Source organism: Taudactylus pleione, unplaced genomic scaffold, assembly GCF_031769625.1.
Source record: "Taudactylus pleione unplaced genomic scaffold, aTauple2 ptg000377l, whole genome shotgun sequence".
In the NCBI taxonomy this organism is placed as follows: domain Eukaryota; kingdom Metazoa; phylum Chordata; class Amphibia; order Anura; family Myobatrachidae; genus Taudactylus; species Taudactylus pleione.
Window position 1 is genome coordinate 7455089 of NW_028284778.1, and position 13962 is coordinate 7469050.

The window sequence follows — 13962 nt, forward strand, 5'->3', positions numbered from 1 at the left end:
CAAAAATCAACAAAGCAGGTATCAAAAAAATTGCCTCAATATACAGAACATACAATATCAGTGATTAAAGAACATATATATGCTATTATATCAAGGAAAGCATGATATATTTATGATAAGTCGATTATCTTTGCCCGAGCCCAGACACACATCCCACCCAAAACGGAAAAAGGGAAGAATAATGATATAGTCGTGACAGCACCATTAGCTCTGCCCAGTCTTCAATGGCACCATCTATCCCATTTGTCATGAAATTTAGACATAGTATTATGGGATTTGAACATATGCTGTTCGTGTCTAATCACTTTGCCCACCAAGATTCTCCAATTAAGCACATCAGGAGGGTCAGATACAAACCACCTTTGGGCTACAATTACCTTGGCCAGTGGAGAAAGACACATACCATAACGGTACAATATCAGGGTGTGTGTTTCCTCAAGGTCAAGTCCGAACAAGCAAATTTCAGGGCTGAAGCTCAGTAGAGAGGGGTCCGTTACCAAGTTGTCCCTCCTAACATGTTCCCAAAAAATATGAAGTAGCGGGCATTCCCATAGCAGGTGCCAGCATTCTCCCTACATCTAGGACAGATAGAATCATTCCTAAGACCAGCATGGTGCAAAAAAAAAACAGGTGTAAGATGTACTCTATGCAGGACATAAAAATTTAACTGCATAGAGTACCTAACACAGGGTGTAGTTGTATTTAATTGAACTTAATATTTGAGACCAATGTTCATCAGAGAGTGGGCCCAAATCTGTTTCCCATTTTAGCCTAGGGGCATAAGCAATTTTGGAAATATTCTATCATTGAGAACTGCATAGATAGAAGACACCCTACCCTTAGAATTTAAATTTGAAACTATGGACTTAACAGGAAATGGGGAGAGTACAGGAGAAGCACAGGCAAATTGTGTATATATAGCATGTCATAATTGCAAGTACCAAATGCTGTATTAGGAATATTAAAGTCAATTTGTAGCTACTGAAAAGATTTAAAGTTTGCACTCTCATACACTTGACCTAGAGTCCTAACACCCTTCAGGAGCCATATATTATCCGATGATAATTTAAGTAGTTCAGGATAAGACCTATTAAACCAGAGAGGGGAATCAGTATCCGTATCAGACCAGTCAAAAAGGGTATGAGCGTAACGCCAAATTAACAGAGCCTGACGAAGTAAAGGGTAACCCAGAGGTAGACATACCAGAAAGTAAAAACAATAAAGGGGCAAGGAAAGATCCCACCCCTTCAGCTAGGAAGCCCAGCAACATTGGACCAATGGAACCAGAAACCCAATCAGACAAATTATCTAACTGAGCAGCTATGTAGTAGAACCGAAGATTAGGAAGAGTCAGCCCCCCAGAAGCCTTAGATCTATAAATGGCTGTAATGGATATTCTAGCAGTATACTATCAATAGCAGAAAACACCCTCTTGGGAACATAAACTGGAGAATGTTGCAAAATATATAGATACTTGGGTTGAATGGACATTTTAAATAGATTTATTTGTCCTAGAACCGACAAAGGCAATTTTTTCTAAACATGGACCTTCGCTTTAAAATGTGCTGTTATAGGATCAATGTGAGGACATGGGATGTGGGTTACAAATTTACTGGCAGCATCTCAGTCATTGCAGAGATCAATTTACTTTTTAGTCCTTTTGTGTCCCCCATCCGTCCCATAGTGTATGTGTGATCATTCTCAGGACACACATTTGTTAGCATGTATATTATGTACTGTAATAATGTAAGTAATTGTAATGTTTAATACTGGATAAGCCTTGATGTTAGCCTGGTCCATATGTCTGTGTTATTCGTAACCACTAGAACAAGGTGTCACCTCCCAGAACAAAAGACCCGCTAAGTTAATTCCCACCTCCCCAGGGGACGCTCAGGATTTACTCCTCCTTCCATTTGCCTGTTTTGTGCTTCACGTGAACCTGGTAGACTGAACGGAACCATCCCAGCAGGTGTTCGTCAGGGAGTAATACCCAGAGGAGGTAGGAGAAAGTGACAGCATAAGGGACTCTCATCAATCAGGAAACAGTGCAACCCCCCCTGGGTGGTCACAATATCGTTGGAAATTGGAAGATTTCAAAACATGTCACCGAAGGCAACTCCACATGTTAGTCGCTGACTTTGGCTAAGAGGCCTCGCTCTGCCAAGGTGCTAGTGGAACGCATCACCAGTTCTGTGGATTTATACTTTGGAAATTCTGCAAGGACCTATACGCTATTCATTGCTGTGTGTTCTGTGATTAGCTTCTACTGTATGGGGTCCTGGAAATGCTTGATTGTACCCAGGGACTATCACTGCTGTGTGATCAGTGATAGTTTCTACTGTGGGGACTGAGGGTCTCTAGCTATTTTGTGGAATTGTTCTGGGACATTATACTCTACTGGGACTGCCTCTGTCTGGACTGCTACCTGTTTATTGCCCATTCACTGGATTTACTGCTTGTCCTGACATATTATCTATTTCTGTGTGCTGTGGAAAAATAAACCATCACGTTGGTTTCATCTGCTTGGTGTCTGGGTGATTGAGAGAACCCCGTATCCTCACAATCAATATTTTGCAAAATATAGTCCGAAGCTAGGGGTGTAATCCACACACCCAGATATTTAAATCTTATGGTCCACTGGAAGGGGCAAGACAACTGCTCTTGTTGTGGGATACGGCCTGAAATGGGGATTATACTAGACTTATCCCAATTAATAAGCAGTCCTGAAAAAACACCAAACATATTAATAATACACAACCCCGACTCTAATGAATCCTTTGAATCTTGTAAAAACAAAAGCATATCGTCAGCATATAGGGCCACAATATCCTCAGCTACACAAGTATTAATACCTCGAACATCGGGGTTTGCATGTAGTAAACAAGCCAGTGGTTCAATAGCTATGGCAAAAATAGGATTTTGGTACTTACCGATAAATCCCTTTCTGCGATTCCACAGGGGACACTGGAGTTTCAATACAATGGGTATAGGAGTGGGTTAACCGGGAGCTGGCACCTTAAAAAAAAAAACTAACAGTAGCTAGCTCCTCCCCCTCTATACCCACCCCAAGCGAGTCTAAAAATAACTGTGCCCAAGGAGAGCTGGAAGTAAGGAGAAGGAGACAGAAAAGCTACAATAACTACATCCATGTACTAACACATCATACACAGAAAGAAAAACGGTAACAGACCAATCAAACGACCTAATGCAACAACTGTAGCATCTTGCAGAAAAGAACAGCGCAGGGAGGGCGTCCAGTGTCCCCTGTGGAAATGGAGAAAGGGATTTATCGGTAAGTACCAAAATCGTATTTTCTCCTTCATCCACTAGGGAACACTGGAGTCTCAATACAATGGGGACGTCCCAGAGCTTACATCCCGGGTGGGAGAGCGCTGAGAACCCTGCAGTACTGCACGACCAAACTCAGAAGCGGAGGCCGCAAAAGTATCAAATCGATAAAACTTAAGGAAAGTATGCTTTCCCGACCAAGTAGCTGCTCTGCAAAGTTGGTTTAATGAAACCCCCCGAGCAGCCGCCCATGAAGGACCTACCGAGCGCGTTGAATGAGCGGTAATGGTACTAGGTGGTTGTCTGGAAGCCACCACATAAGCCTGTCTGATAGCCAGGCGAATCCATTTTGAAATGGTTTGTTTGGACGGCGGCCAACCTGGACGGGCCAAATCAAACCTAATAAATAAAGCCTCAGATTTACGGAGGGACGCCATCCGATCCATGTAAATCTTAAGAGCCCTGACTACATCCAATAACTTTGAATTTGGAGAATCGTCTTTGAAAACCGGGACCACTATCGGCTGATTTATATGAAAAGCAGTCACTACCTTGGGAAGAAAGGATTTCTGCATGCGTAACTCCGCCCTATCCTCATGAAAAATGAGGAAGGGGGAACGACAGGATAAGGCACTGAGCTCCGACACTCGCCTTGCTGAGGCGAGCGCCAACAGCAGAACAACCTTCCAGGTTAAATACTTCATTTCTACCCTGTGTAAAGGCTCAAAGGTTTCAGACTGAAGGACCGTTAAAACTAAATCCAAATCCCAAGGTGCAGTGGGCAGTATGAAAGGAGGTTGAATTCTGATGACTCCTTGTAAAAAGGTCTGAACATCTGGAAGCAAGGCCAATTTCCTCTGAAAGAAAATTGACAATGCAGATATCTGTACCTTTAAGGAACCTAGACGAAGGCCCGCTGTTAGACCGGCCTGAAGAAAAAGGAGGAGACGTGATGTCCTAAAAACTGCTGGAGGGTAATTACGTCTCTCGCACCAAACAACATAAGCCTTCCATATGCGATAGTAATGCTGAGAGGTGACATCCTTCCTGGCCCGCAGCATAGTGGGAATCACGCTGGACGGGATCCCCTTGCTTCTGAGGATGGCCCTTTCAGTAGCCAAGCCGTTAAACGAAGCCGCCGTAAGTTCTGATAAACGAACAGCCCCTGCAGAAGAAGATCCTCCTGAAGGGGTAGGGGCCAAGGTTCATCTATTAACAGATTTTGTATTTGCGAGTTCCACGCTCGCCTGGGCCAATCTGGTGCTGCTAGTAGTACCTTGACTCTTTCTTGCTTGATTCTCTGGAGCAAGCGTGGAATGAGAGGGAAGACATAGATGTAATGGAAGGGCCACGGAGCTAACAGTGCGTCCACCGCCGCAGCTTGAGGATCCTTTGTCCTGGAGTAGAAGACTGGTAACTGGTGATTTACTCTTGACGCCATGACATCGGCTTGCGGACAGCCCTACCTCAGAGTCAGTTGATGGAACACCTGAGAATTCAGGGACCATTCCCCCGGATGGATGTTCTGCCGACTGAGATAGTCGGCCTCCCAGTTCTCTACTCCCGGTTTGAATATTGCAGAAATTGCTACTGCAAATTCCTCTGCCCATATCAAAATCCTGCTTACCTCCCTCATAGCGGCTCTGCTTTTTGTGCCACCTTGTTTGTTTATATAGGCCACCGCCGTGGCATTGTCTGATTGAACTCGGATCGCCTGACCCCTCAATATGGGCTGCGCCTTCTGAAGGGCATAAAACACTGGTCTCAACTCCAGCACATTTATGGATAGACTTGCTTCCCGTTGAGTCCAGAGCCCCTGAAAATGCTTTCCCAGGGTCACTGCTCCCCACCCTCTTAGGCTTGCGTCCGTGGTGAGGAGTATCCAATCCCACATCGCAAATCTTCCCGCCAACAGGTGAGAGAGATTCATCCACCATAAAAGGGGTTGTTCGTGTTTGCGGCGCCAAAAGAACCCTCTGATGTAGAAACAGGTGGGACCCTGACCGCTGGGAAAGAAGATCTAACTGAAAGGTTCGTGCGTGAAATCTTGCGTATTGTATCGCCTCGAAAGCTGCTACCATTTTCCCGAGAAGACGGATACAGAGATGTACCGACACCCAGCGATGCTGTAAAATCATGCGCACCAGGTGCTGAATGGGGGCAACCTTGTTCTGGGGCAAAAATACCTTTTGTTCCCTTGTGTCTAGTATCATTCCTAGAAAAAGCAGGCGTTGGGTGGGGATCAGGGAGAATTTCTTGAAATTTAGGATCCATCCGTGTTGTAAGAGAACACTCTGTGTTAGATGAATGTCCTTTAACAGGCAATCCCGTGACGAGGCCTTTATCAAGTGATTGTCCAAATATGGAACAATGACAATACCCTGACGATGCAGCAGGGCCATCATTTCTGCCATAATCTTTGTAAACACCCTTGGTGCTGACGAAAGACCGAAAGGCAGGGCCTGAAATTGAAAATGCGAGTCTAGTATTGCAAAACAAAGTAAAACCTGATATCGGTATATGGAGATAAGCATCCTTTATGTCGAGGGACACTAAAAATTTGTCTTTCTCGAGACTCGCAATCACGGATTGGCGAGATTCCATTCTGAATCTGAAGACTTGCAGATAAGGGTTTAATTCCTTGAGATTGAGGATGGGCCTCATGGAGCCGTCCGGCTTGGGCACAACGAACAAACTGGAATAAAACCCTTGACATTTCTGGTGGGATGGAACCTTCACTATTACCTGAGACAATAACAGTTTTTCTATTGCCTCCTGGATAGCTACATGTTTTTCCGTAACCTGAGGTAAACCTGTCTTGAAAAAACGAGAGGGAGGCTGCATTCTGAAATCCAGCTTTAGTCCCTGAACAATGACATCCCAAACCCAGGCGTCCTGACAAGACTGGTTCCAAATGTCCTTGAAACGTAGGAGCCGATCCCCTACTCTGGGGTCCCCCAAATGAGAAGGGAGAACGTCATGTGGTAGGCTTTGCAGCTGCTTTATCCTGCAGTGAGCTGGAGGCAGCTGAAGACAATGCTCTTCCCCGGCCTCTGGTACCCCTGGAGAACGCTGGGCCTCTGGCACGCCCTCTAAATCTCCCAGGGGCACGAAAGGACGGACCTGCCGAGGGTCTTTTGGTAGGAGGAGGGGTAGCAGATGGTAAATAAGTGGACTTTCCACCTGTAGCTTGTGAGATCCACTTATCTAATTCCGAGCCGAAAAGAACCTCCCCCGTAAAAGGAAGAGCCTTGACTGCTCTCTTAGACTCTGCGTCTGCTTGCCACTGACGCAACCACAGAGCCCTTCTAGCTGACACAGCCAATGCTGAAGATCTGGCGGATAGACTGCAAATGTCCTTTGACGCTTCCCCCAGGAATGCAGCTGATTCTGCAATCTGCTCAGCTAACTGAATGAGGTCATCGGGTTATGCACCGGACCTAATCCCTTCCGCTAGCTGCAAAGCCCAATTCTCAATGGCTTTGTTCACCCAACAGCAGACTTGAGCCGGAAGCATCAAAACCCCTGCTACAGTGTATAGAGATTTTAATGTCTGTTCCAGCTTCCTGTCCGAGGTCTCTTTTAAAGCAACAGCACCCGGCACTGGAAGTACTGTCTTTTTAGAAAGACGGGCTACTGATGGGTCTACCGCAGGAGGAGTTTCACACAATCTCCTACTGTCCTGCAGAAAGGGGTAATAAGAGGGGTAGTAATTCTTGTTCATTTGAAATCTCTTATCTGGGTGTTTCCATGCAATAGAGAGAATATCATCCAGCTCCTCCGATGCTGGAAAGGTAACGGACTGCTTAACCCTTTTACCAAAAATAGACGGTTTTGCAGTTACCTCTACCTCCTCCACATGTAACACCTGTCGTACTGCTGTAATCAAGGCCTCTACCCCTTGTGATGCAGGTTCAATTTCCTCAGTAATCTGAACCTCCTCCTCCTGCACTTCCCCCTCCTCTTGGTCCTGAACATCCTCTTCGTCTGATTCATCCCAATGTAGGGGATTATGAATCAACCTTTTACTAAGGACCTGAGTAGATGCAGAGGGAGTCTGGGATATTGCCTTTGTAAGACCCTCTACCGATCTTGCTCGAGATCGGGCCCAATCTGGTTCAGCTGCTGTCTGATTCAGCCTCTCCCTGTCTCTGCGAGCTGCTTCCAACTCAGATGACAGGTTGGATATAACTGATGTTAATTGATCCGACCACATAGGCTGGCTCACATTAACAGAGTCCTGAGGCTGAGACATGCAATTATCACACAGTAAGGAAGCATTAGGCTGTCCCTGTGTGAATTTTTCCCTACAAGTTTTGCAGGAAAGGGCCTTTTGGGCTGCCTTAGACCCTTGGTAGACATTAATGTTACCACACACACACAGAGACAGAAAAAAACAACAGTATTAATCACAATCGCACCTATGACTGACTGAGAAGGGGCACAGAGGGGGATAAGCAATGCACTGTACAGCGCTAGTTGAATAACGCTGCAACAATAATAGCAAGGGCTGATAACTGAGTACTAGCCTGACTCCAGACACAGCCTGCTCCTTCACTTAGTAGTGCTCCAAAATGGCCCCTCAGCGTTCTTTAGAAGCGCTGAGGCTGATGGGAGGCAGAAGCAGAAGAAAAAACTTAGGCTCCGCCCCCCCCGCTATGGCACCTTGCGCGCGAGCGGCAACTGTGAAATGCCCGCCTGTTACTAAGTCCTGGCTCCTCTGCTAACCAGGGAGCCAGGTGACACTAACCTTGACCCTGCCTATACTGCCGGCGGCGGGCATGTGCTGTGGGAACCCGCTACGAGCACTGCAACCAGCGCATATCTGGGTTCCCCAGAGACTGAGGTCTCTGTAGCAGGAGACCTCAGCGCAAACCTTTGTGCAGCAGCGGTGAGGTCTCCCCCGGCAGCATCCATCCGTGTAGACAGGCAGGGGTAGTGGGCTGCCTGTCCATCCTCCTGCTGATCGGAGGTCATTCTTTCTATTAAAATAAGCCCTAAACGGGAGATCAACGTCCAGGGCACACTTTTTTAGACTGGCTTGGGGGGGGGGGGGGGTATAGAGGGAGAGGAGCTAGCTACTGTTAGTTTTTTTTTTTTAAGGTGCCAGCTCCCGGTTAACCCACTCCTATACCCATTGTATTGAGACTCCAGTGTCCCCTAGTGGATGAAGGAGAAAAGGGCAGGAGACAGCGGACAACCCTGACGGGTGTCCCTCGCTAAAGGAAAAGGAGCTGACATACACCCATTTACTGACACTCGAGCTGCCGGGGAAGAATACAAGAGCTGAATCCAGTGAATGAAGCGGGGACAAAGGCAAACCTGTGGAACACAGCCCACATGTAGCCCGATTCCACCGAGTCGAAGGCCTTGACGGCATCCAAAGACACCACCACTGCCTCCTCCCCAAGTATATCACTTCTCTGCAAATGATAAAATAATCTACAAAGATTCTGAACCGTAGACTTCCCCGGCATAAAACCAGTTTGCTCGGGATGAATGAGTGACGTAATTATGAAATTCAAACGTGCAGCAAGTATTTTGGCTAAACTTTTTACATCGGTAATTAATAGTGAAATAGGATGGTAAGACTCAGGGAGGGTTGAGTCTTTCCCAGGCTTGGCTAATACCACAATAATAGCTTCAGAGGGGGTGTGGCCTGGCTGTGCACTGGAGTGGACGTGCTTCCTGTGGGCTCCATCAGGCGAGAAAAAGGCATTTTTTATAGCCCCTTCCTCTCATGGACCCTTCCCAGGCAGACATATTTGGAACACCGGTGCCCAGAGACCCTGCTGCGCTGATTGCGGGACCTCCGCTGTTGGAATACCGCACCTGTCATTGCCGCCGGCAACATTGCGGCCTTACCTGCAATCCCGGCTCCGGTGCCGCTCTGTTTGGGGATCCTCACCTGAGACAGTGAGACCCCCGCCACCATTCACCGCCTTGAGTGGAGCCTCTGACACGCCGAGTTGGACGTGGCCACGAGCTGCTTCCCGGCGCCTGACACCCCAGCAACCCCGGCAGCGATCCTCCTGCTACCGCACACAGCTGGGAGGCTTGCCTGGCAGTCCTTCTAAAGGATGCTGTCGTTGACTGTACAGGAGAAAGGAGCATACGGAGGTGCTTGCCCCTTACACCTCAGGCTAACTTGTGAAGTGGCCCCAGCACACTGGACTCCTGCATTGGATCTGGAAGGTAGGACAAATTGTCCCAAATACTGACCAGTCACAGGTCTGATCCCTCTAGTGTTTTACCTGTCTATGTGAGATTGCCAGTGTCCTCACAGTTGTAGCTTTGGTAGTATACAGCCTTCCCCCAGCTTGGGCTACATTTAGTGAGCATTACACCTATACTGTGGATGCCAGTAATTAAAAAGAAGGGAAAAAGAGGCAGGCCAGAGGTTTTGTACCCTTTGATTGTTCCAAAATTATTTCAGTTCCTGGACTGTGTTTATAGATTTTATATCATATCCTCATTATTTGGTGAGCATCAAATAATTTCTAAAGCTGACATTTTTCTAGTTCAGTGACTCAACGCCATCTTGTGGATACTTCGTATTATTACATGTGGTCAGTTTTCCCCAGGATTTGTAAAACTCTCTAATACTGGATTGCTGCCTTGCTGTGCTTCTACATTTCACTGGCTGAGGCTGGGAAGAGAACCATGTTCTGAGGTCATAATATCATTGTCCACCTGGGCCTTCATTTGAATTGCAATACCTGATCGGCTTATATTAATACCTGCTACACACAATGCATCGAAATGCTAATAAAGGGAGGAAGAACACCCAACAAGGTATATTACTGCACTGCTCTGATTCCCGCCAAACCTCATTGTCTCCCCCGATATCTCCTGGGGATCCACTTGCTACTGCTGAATATATAGATGTGTATGCTACGAAGAATGATATTCAAGTTATGATGGCGGAACTTAATACAACACTCACTTCTAATTTTCAACAACTCTGCAGACCTCCGCAACGGACTTGCTTCTTTATCTAAACGCACTTCAGCAGTGGAAGCCAAGACAGAATCACTCTCTAGGGGTTTAATTAATGCCTCACATGACATAGACTTTCTGCAACGTGAAGTGGAGTCTCTCAGAGACAAAAACGAGGACTTAGAAAACAGGGAAAGACGGAATAACCTGAGGATCCGCAATATTCCTGAAACGGTCTCTCCTCAGTCTCTTGAACCGTATCTGAAGCGCTTTTTTCTGATGCTAGTACCCTCTCCCCGGAGCAATCTTTGCTTATAGAACGTGCCCACAGGGCTCTTAGACCAAAGCCAAAAGATGATGCTCCTCTTAGAGACCTTATCCTAAAATTTTTGTCCTTCAAAATTAAGGACCAAATTGTTGCTGCCAGTAGATCCACCTCGCAGATCTTTTTTGAGGGTTCTCACTTACAAATTGTTCAGGATTTAGCCCCGTCAACCATCCTCAAATGTAGAGATCTATGCAACGTTACCAAGGTGTTACGGGACAACAAATGCAAATATAGATGGGGCTTTCCCTTTCGTTTGATTGTGGAGGTGAATGGCAGACAACTTTCTGTGCATGACGCAAAGGAAGGCAAAGAACTCTTGCACAGACTCCAACTATCTGATACCGACGCTCACACTTTTCCCGTTGGGCAAGATGATCCCCCTCGAGTTACAGGTGGAAATGGAGTTCTGCTCATGTCTTTTCTATGCTTACCTTAAAGGTTATATTAACATGTTATTTGTTCCTCCTTCTAGGTTACCTGGATTGTTATAATATGTGCTAATATTGTGTTGCATATGCTTATTCTTTATTGTATTCTTTGAACTGGTATTGCATATGGTTTAATTGTATTGTTTGATAGTACCGGGTGGACAGTATCTCATCCACTCATTTTCACCCCATCCCCCCCCATTATGTGGGACCAACGAGAGGTATCTCTCACTATTTACTAGTTATTATATAAATATTTCAGCCCTCCCAAACATAGCGCCCACTAGAAGTTTCTACTTTGAAGTACTTCTTACCTTTATTTCCCTAAAGGGCATACCAGTTGTGAACTTCATCCCCCATTTGTTGGGTGTAGAATTATTCACTCTTTTATTTTTTTTATTTCATTCCTGTATTAGGCAAAATTATTGGTTTCTAATAATAACAGATTATTTGTTTTGACTTTTGACTCATGACACTGTGTTATTGCTTAATGTAAAGGGCCTTAACATTCCTCACAAAGGGTCACTTTTATTAAAATACAATTCAATCTCTACGGGGTGATAACATTTTTTTGCAAGAGACCCACTTCAAACAAACCTCTCATCCTTCTTTAGTATCCAAATGATACCCCAATGTTTTCCATTCTACCCACAACTCTAAAAAACGGGGTGACTATTATGGTCCGTTCATCGGTCCTTTCCAGCTTCTTTCCTCTAAGAGCAACTCGGAAGGGAGATACCTTATTTTGGTTGCGCAGTTGGGCCATCAAATTATAAATATTGTGAATTTGTACGCTCCCAATGCAGGTCAAGGCCATTTTTTTTGCACTCTGATAGCAGAAATTTCCAAAGTCCGCAGAGGCCTGCTATTAATGGGAGGGGATTTCAATGCAATATTGTCTCCTGATTTGGATAAAAGCACCCAAAACATGCTTGCCCTCCTCATTTACCATATGGCAATCTTCGTAGGACAATAACCAAGGCTGGTCTTTTTGATACTTGGAGGGCCCACAACCCGATTTCAAGGGATTATACATTTTATTCGCCCCCGCATGATTCCTATTCTAGGATAGATATGATCTTGGGTTGTAGCGGGATACTGAATATGTTAGCCAAAGTTGAGATTGTAACTATTGTGTGGTTAGACCATTCCATGGTTGTAGCTACTATAGATTTATTACTCTCTGGTCGAGGTCGCCCTTCATGGAGATTAAATGAGACCCTCCTCCGTAACCCTAAGTTTAAAGATGATCTCCGTACCCATATTAAAGATTATTTTGATCTTAATGTCAGCCAAGAAGTCCCCTACCCCACAGTGTGGGAAGCACACAAGGCTGTGATCAGGGGGGCAATAATTAAATATGCTTAACACAGGAAAAAACAACAAACTAAAAAAATTAATGACTTAACTGTACAACTGGAACGCTCTCACAAACGTTCCTACTCCCCTTCGGTGCTCAGGCAACTACAAAGTGTCAGAGATGAGCTGTAGTCAGTATTGGCTGAACAGACAGAGAAGTCCTTAAGGTGGGCGTCAGAAATGTAATGAAAAAAGCAACAAATCTGATACTCTGTTGGCATCACAGTTGAAGGCCAAAAGAGCTTCTCAAACTATAGCAGCTATTCAAAATTATCAAGGAGCTATTACCTACGATCCTGTAGAGATCAACCGCTCTTTCTATGATTATTATAAGGTATTATACAACTTTCAAGGTCCTCATAGGGCAATACTCCCTCCTTCGGTTGCACAGAAGTATCTTGATTCATGTAGACTTCCTAAACTTTATGATGCCGCTAGGGCAGATTTGAACTCACCTGTCACCAGGGAGGAGCTGGAATTAGCTCTGAAGTCACAGAAACCCTCTAAGGCTCCTGGCCCTGATGGCTTACCTGCAGTGTACTATAAGTCATTCTCTGCATTGCTCTCTCCCCACCTGCTTGCAGTTTATAATAGGATATGGGAGGGGGAACATTTTCATCCCGATTCTCTCAAATCCATTATTATAGTACTCCCCAAACCTCAGAAAGATCCCACTTGCCGGACTAACTATAACTGATATATTTTGGACTTTTTGTCCTGCATGTTTTAACGTTTTTATGATTATTAGTGTTCAAATAAATTGTACCAGATTCTCAAGCGCTGCTACTGTTCATTTTTGTTTGCTAACTATAGGCCAATATATTTGTTAATCGCTGATATTAAGCTGTTCGCAAAGATCCTGGCTAATAGTCTGCACTTGTACTTGTTACAGTTGATTGATGCTGACCAAGTCGGTTTTATTCCCAAGAGACAGGCTCTGGCAACACCAGACGGGTGATCAATTTGATCTCATATATAAATAAACATAAGATACCAGCTGTAGTGTTGTCACTTGATGCAGAGAAGGCCTTTGATAGATTGTCCTGGCCTTTTATGTTCCAAGCTCTACAAACATATGGTATCTGTGGTAGTTTTTTGTCAGCATTAAAGGCTCTATACTGTAAACCTTCGGCTATAGTATCAACTAATGGCCTCTCCTCACCTTTTTTCATTTTGGGTAACGGTACGAGACAAGGATGCCCAATTTTGCCTTTGCTCTATGCCCTGAGCATAGAACCTCTTGTGGCTAAAATTAGGAATAATCCTGATTTTAAAGGGGTATCTGTGCGGAGCTCGGAATACAAAATATCTTTGTTTGCAGACTATTTACTGCTTACTATGACATCACCCATGACTTCACTCCCTAACTTACAGGATTATTTAAAAGCTTATAGCAATTGATCGGGGCATAAAGTGAACAGCACCAAATCAGAGGCTTTGGTATTTAACCTCCCTGCTCCATCACAAAAGCTTTTAGAGGCCAATTTTGAATACGTTTGGTGACCTAAATCGTTCAAATATCTAGGGATTACTATTACTAAGCAGTATGAACATTTATTTCAGGTTAATTATATCCCTCTACTGCAATCAATTAAATGAGATCTGTCCAGATGGGCCCCA

The 13962-nt window shown here is 45.0% G+C and overlaps 1 protein-coding gene across 1 annotated transcript in view; it reads right to left on the reverse strand.

The window, feature by feature from the left end:
- Positions 1–13962, reverse strand: part of LOC148508107 (uncharacterized) — an 83591-nt gene that overhangs the window by 43209 nt on the left and 26420 nt on the right. The gene's annotated exons all lie outside the window — the stretch shown is intronic.